A 6,831-nucleotide genomic window follows, 5' to 3' on the forward strand; every position below is an offset into this window, starting at 1 on the left:
GAAGAAATTATTTATGGAGCCATCTAGGAAACACAGATAGTCAACATGCTTACTGTTGACCATGCCCTCATTAGTGTCAACTAATAAGGCACCGTTGATGACATGGACGTTTACTCTAAGAAAGCACCGTCGACAATGGAAAGGTCGATGACAACACCGACATCAATGACACTGTAGACAAAGATAGCGACTTTGACGAGAACACCATCAACAACAGCGCCAGGTACAAAGCCATCAACTACATTATCCAAGGCCTAGTCCTTTACCACTGAAGTACCATGACGGCACCGGAGACCACACCGTCAACGAGAAAAGATATATTAATAACACCAAAACATGCCAAAATAACCATCTCATTTTGGAAAAAGGTATTCCAGTGACACTCATGCCAGAGCACACTTCAAGTAAGGTTTTACCTTATCTGCCACACCGTCGGCTGGCCAAGGAAGAATCGGATGAAGAAGTACCCTTCAGATCTGCATACAGTTCTACACAATTGAAGATTAAGTACCAAGACCCTTTAGAAGAACAAGAATATGAGGATGAGGAAAATATGTTTTCAACAGATCATGGTCAATCTGGACAACAGAGGTTCTTAGCAACCTGAGAAGCATGATGATGATAATGAAGGGAGGCAGTATGGATTTGACATGTACAAATAGATGGTCCAATAACTTTGTCGCATCTTTCACCTTTGGCGCCTCAGTCTAATCACCTCAAGGTCCAGATACAGATGATAATCTGGTAAATACCCCTCAGTATTCCAGAATGGAACGCTTATGTCACACGTACGCCAGGTGATGCCACTCCTCCTGTAACAGATTCCCTGCCAGATGACATTAGTGATTTTCATAATTTGAGAGCGCTTCAAAGCGGTTTGATTTGCCAGTGCCTATGAAGAAGAATGACTGCTTCATTTCTGATTTTAAAGAACCTGCAAGGAAAACCATTAAATTCATAACCATCATCGACCATATTTGATCAGGATTAAATGTGATTGTGATGCAAATATCCGCCACAGTGGCTGCAATCATTCCAAGCCGTATAAAGCAAAGGAAAATACACCCATGTGATTAAGTGGTCACCCCTTGAGGATTCCATGGTCTTGAAAACTGCCCAGAAACACTGCAGAAACCCAACTTCTCCTCTTACAGCACCACTTGACCCAACAGGCAGGGGGCTGCACAACATTGGCAAAGGTTTTTCTGTGATAACAGCTACCTCCCTCAGAGCCTCCAACGCCTAGGAGATTCTTGCCAGATACCACTGTCAAATGTGGTCCCAGAATGGTCCATATCTAGAACACCACCAGAGGACAAAAAGCTGGAGCAAAAGCTATTCTCCAGGAAGGTGAGAGGACATCTACAGCAATAAACAATACTGCAGTGAACATTGCTTCGACTGCTTTTTGGCAACTTGCGGGATAGCTCTGTCGCAAAGGCAGGGCTGGTTATGCTCTATTTCTTTCAGGCCAGAGACACAGAGTTAAATTGTACAATGGAGATGCTTTATTTGGGTGTCATGGATGAGGCTCCCCAATCCATCAAGTTGAACAATGAAAATACAAGATCTTGGGGTGTACTTCGTCAAAGGCTTGTACTCATTGAGAGAGGGCTACCTGCCTTATAGATATCGGCAATATATTACCTCACAACACACCTACCGCCAAACCTATCCAGAGCAATATAGGGCTCCACCATCTGTCTTACCACAAGCATGCTTCCAGAAAATATGCTAAAAACCAGTCTCAGGCAATGAAGGATCAAGGCAGTGACAGCTATTTGTGAGGGTTACAGAATGTTTGAATGTGCCTATAAGAGGAACGTTCTCAATATATTAGAATCAGTGTGCCAGTATAACATCAGACTGTTGGGTCTTGTACAATATAGGCATGCTCTGAAGTTTATTCAGAAGCATCCAATTATACCACCACTCAAAATATCATATCAACATCTTCTTCCATTGCGTAAGAAAGTCATTACCATGTCACACAAAGGAGCGATAGAGCTGGTCCCAAGAAGCCAGCAAAATGTATACTTTTATTTTTGTTTCTTCCCAATAAGGAACAAATCAGGTGAGTAGAGCCCAATATTAGATCTTTAGAATCTAAACAAATATCTGAAAAAGCAAAACTTCTGCATGGTTACGGTACAGGAATTTCTACAATTCCTCCAAAGCAAGGATTATATGACATCTCTTTTTGTTCCTTTTGCTCTCACTCTTAACCCTCTCCACTCTCCCGCACTTTCCCTTCCTGCCTATTCCCTTCCAGTGCAGCTAACATTGCTAGTCCTGCCCAGGACCCTCTTCTCCCGACTCACTCTCCTCCACCCTCCCAGTGGCCTTTTAATGGCAGATGCAGCACTGACCAGCCATTGAAGGAGGTTGTCTGGTCTCTGCTTGACTACCTATTCCTCCTGCTTGGGTGGTGCTTCACCCCCCTTCTGCCTTCGATCCTCCGACTAGGACCTCTAGGTCCTTCAGGACTGGCATCATCCCTGCCTATCTTCTGTGCCCTGCCTTCTCTCCTGCTGTCTCTCTATTTGTGCCTTTTGTACTTTTCTGTCCTTCTCTTTGTGCCTTGCTCTTGCCTGTCACCTGTCTCCTCTCAACTCTTACAGACTCTCCATTGTGCCTTTCCTCCCCCAGTGCCCTTTACTCTCTGCTGCTACTCTTTTGTTCTTTTTGCTTTCTTTTCACACTTTCTTTGCCTACCACCCTTGCCTTTCTTTCTTTTTCCTTCTAGTGTGGCTAGCGCGGCTAGCGCTACTAGCCCCACATACTACCGGTCTCCTCCCTTGCTAGCACCGCCTCCTGCCCATACCGTTTAATTGACTGCCACAGCATGTACGTGCCACTGGCAGTGAAGGCAAGCCTGTCTGCTCTCGTCCGCACCCTGGCCATGCCCAGCACCAGGACCTGTAGTCCGACAGCCATCGACAGCATCCCCTAACATTACTCGGCCAAAACCCTCCTGCACCTGTTCCGACACTGTGTCCTGGCCTCTGCCTCACAAATCGAAGGGGCTCTCTCCTGCCATTTCACTAGCCCAACCCCAGACCCCACTCTTCACCTCCACTGACCACCACACACACACAACTACACCAAGACCATCCCCTCTGTACACAAGACACACACCACCCTTTCCAGCCTGCTCTTCAACACCCACTAACGCCATAGAAGTCTGGGACCTCCTGCATGGCTTCTCTCCAGAGGTCCTATTTCTCACTGAAACCAGGCTAAACCCAGCATACACTCTGGACATAGCTGTGGCCACGCTCCCAAGTATGAAATTTGATGACACAACCAATCCAACTAACCTGGCAGCAGACCCACGTCCATCTACCGCAAGGAAATCAACTGCTCCATCACCTTGGCACAAACCAGCGACTGGCTGGAACACCTGGCTTTCAAAATCAGCACTTCAAGCACACAACTCTAGGACTAGTCTACTCTAGCCCCCTCAACACAGTTCCAACTTCAGCGCCACTTTCCCAGACCTCATGTCCCCTCTGGCCCCTCGCTTCCTTTCATCCTGATAAGCGATCTCAACTTCCACTTAGTGGACAAGAACGACTCTCAACTGCATCCCTTTCCAGGAAGATCCTCATCATCTCATGACTTTCCCAACAGGTGATCAACCCCACCCCCAACAGGCAGGACAACTCCTCGAGCCCATCTTCACCAATTTCCCCATCATCACGGATGACAAGCGAACCCCTCTCACCTTGATAGACGACTCCCTTGTTCACTTAGGCCCACACTTGCCCATCCAGACCAGAACTACCTGCACCCACTCCACCCACCACCAATGGACCAAAATCCCTGAGGACATCTGGATCAAAGAGATTCAGGCGCAACACCTCCCACACCTCAAAGAGCTAGAATGCTCCATCAAAAATTAAACATGTGGATTACCCCCTGCACGGACTCCTGACTGAGAACCACCCCCACACCACAATCCAAGCCACAGGCCAACCAGTACACCTAGGACCTCTGGTTCACAAACTAACTTTGCAAGCAGCAAGAACGATGCTGGTACCGCTCCCATGGCAGCAAGGACTAAGGACCATATTTATGAAAAGGTTGTGTCACTTTTGCATCACGCAACGTGGTTGTGGTTTTAAGGTAAGGTTCAAGGGTTCTCTTTTTGGACGTAATTGTCTTAAAATCCTGTATTTAGGATAGGCTATTCTCGAGGTATTGAACCTTTTATACCTCAGTAAGTTAGACGTTAGGGGTATGTGAGGGCCTCCTCCTCCATTTCACAATGTTCTTTTGTTAACAGATATAATTCGTAGTTCCAGGCGGTGATTTCCGATGTATTCATTTAAAAAAAAATTTCATAGATCCGGTATTCATTGCAAAGTGAAGTACAATAAAAGGTCTTCAACAGCCGACACGTGTTTCGCCCTACAGTGTCAGTCAGACCAGGGCTTTCTCAAGGCTTTTATAGAAATAACATCAGGTTATTCATATCCTGCTCATGATAAGTCAATCTTGTGGCACAGAAAATCATTCGGCATTTACAATTTTAATGCGGTCTGTATCGTATCATCCTTTCTAGATTGGTACGCGAGTGGTCTACTGTCTTCTCTTAACTCTTACAGACCCTCCAATGTGCCTCTCCTCCCCCAGTGCCCTATCCTCTCCGCTGCTACTCTTTTGTTCTTTTTTTCTTTCTTTTCACACTTCCTTTGCCTACCACCCTTGCCTTTCTGCCTTTTTCCTTCTAGCGTGGCTAACGCTACTAGCCCCACATACTACCGTCTCCTCCCTTGCTAGCACCGCCTCCTCCCCGTACCCTTTCAATTGGCTGCCACAGCGTGTACGTGCCACTGTCAGTGAAGGCAAGCCTGTCTGCTCTCGTCTGCACCCCGGCCACGCCCAGCACCAGGACCTGTAGTCCGACAGCCATCGACAGCATCCTCGAACATTACTCGGCCAAAACCCTCTGCAGCATCAACCCTGGGCACCTGTTTCCCACACTGTGTCCTGGCCTCCGCCTCACAAATTGAAGGGGCTCTATCCTGCCATTTCACTAGCCCAACCCCAGACCCCGCTCTCCACCTCCACTGACCACCACACACACAACTACACCAAGACCATCGCCTCTGTACACAAGACACACACCACCCTTTCAAGCCTATTTTTCAACACCCACTAACGCCATAGTAGTCTAGGACCTCCTGCATGGCTTCTCTCCAGAGGTCCTATTTCTCACTGAAACCAGGCTTAACCCAGCATCCACTCTGGACATAGCAGTGGCCACGCTCCCAAGTACGAAATTTGATGACACAGCCAATCCAACTAACCTGGCAGGGGACCCACATTCATCTACTGCAAGGAAATCAACTGCTTCATCACCTCGGCACAAACCAGCCACTGGCTGGAACAAATGGCTTTCAGAATCTGCACTTCAAGCACACAATTCTAGGACTAGTCTACTCTAGCCCCATCACAGTGGTATACGACTCGTGTACCGCTCTAGAAAGGATGATGCGATACAGACCGCATTAAAATTGTAAATGTCGAACGATTTTCTGTGCCACAAGATTGACTTATCATGAGCAGGATTTGAATAACCTGATGTTATTTCTATAAAAGCCTTGAGAAAGCCCTGGTCTGACTGACACTGTAGGGCGAAACACATGTTGGCTTTGAAGAGCTTTTATTGTACCTCACTTTGCAATGAATACCGGATCTATAAAAAGAAAAAAATAAACAAACATATTTGAAATCACCGCCTGGAACTACGAATTATATCTGTTAACAAAAGAACATTGTGAAATGGAGGAGGAGGCACTCACATACCCCTAACATCATGCAACGTGGTGTATGCGCAATGCAACCCTTCAATACAATTTATCAAGCCACGCAAAGCCACATTGTGTGACCCTCAGTGACCTGATAAATCCACAGTAACGCACAGCAGTGCAAATTGCTGCGTTGCATTACTCTGCCCCAGGGAGGCTTTGCTTATGTCCCCCCGCACCACCCATGGATTTTGACGCATTCCTACATTAACCATAAGTGGTAGACTTGAGAGTTCGCCCAAACTGTTATGCCTCCCCAGGTGAGGCGTAACAAGGAGAAATTTTCTCCTTGTTTTTTCCTCTTTCTGTGTGTGCTTCATTCTGCAGCAAAAATAGAAAAAATAATATGTCTCAGGGGATTGTTTTTGTGCAGGAAGGTGCTCCCTCCTTGACAAAAAACAATACTGCTAACAATGCAGGTACCCTTGCACCATGGTGCAAGAGTGCCTGCATTGGCAGTAGGAAGCACATTCTGCGCCAGCGCTGGGAAAAAGGCAGGAATGCTCCGTAGTTTGTTAAATAAAGCACATTTCTGCCCTTTCCCGGTCACTCAGCACAGCAAGGTGACGTGCTGTGTGACATATTGGTAAATATGCCCCTATGACTCGTACAAATCAGCCCTCCAGATTTACCACCAATGACTCAAAAGCACCTAGCTCTCACGAACCCTCACTAAACGAATACAAAACAGCACCAACATCACCAAAGGAATCTGTACTATTGTGAAGGCCCTATTGAAAAAGATAACACAGGAACGTCTGTTGTCTAAACATATAGTATTCCTTCAATTAAGCACTTAATTCCTAACATTATAACATTAAAGCATCACAATTTCATGACCACAAATATCTACAATCCGTTCAACCCAAATGATGGGAGTTGTCATTAATCATGCTACGGAGTCACATGGTTTATGATGAAACATTTCTTGATTTATTTGTATTCTTTTTGTTGATGCATATACATGTTCAGCCCAGCCGTTCAATCACACAAAAAGCGGAGTGTATCAACTCGT

This window comes from Triturus cristatus, chromosome 4_2 (assembly GCF_964204655.1).
Source record: "Triturus cristatus chromosome 4_2, aTriCri1.1, whole genome shotgun sequence".
Lineage (NCBI taxonomy): Eukaryota > Metazoa > Chordata > Amphibia > Caudata > Salamandridae > Triturus > Triturus cristatus.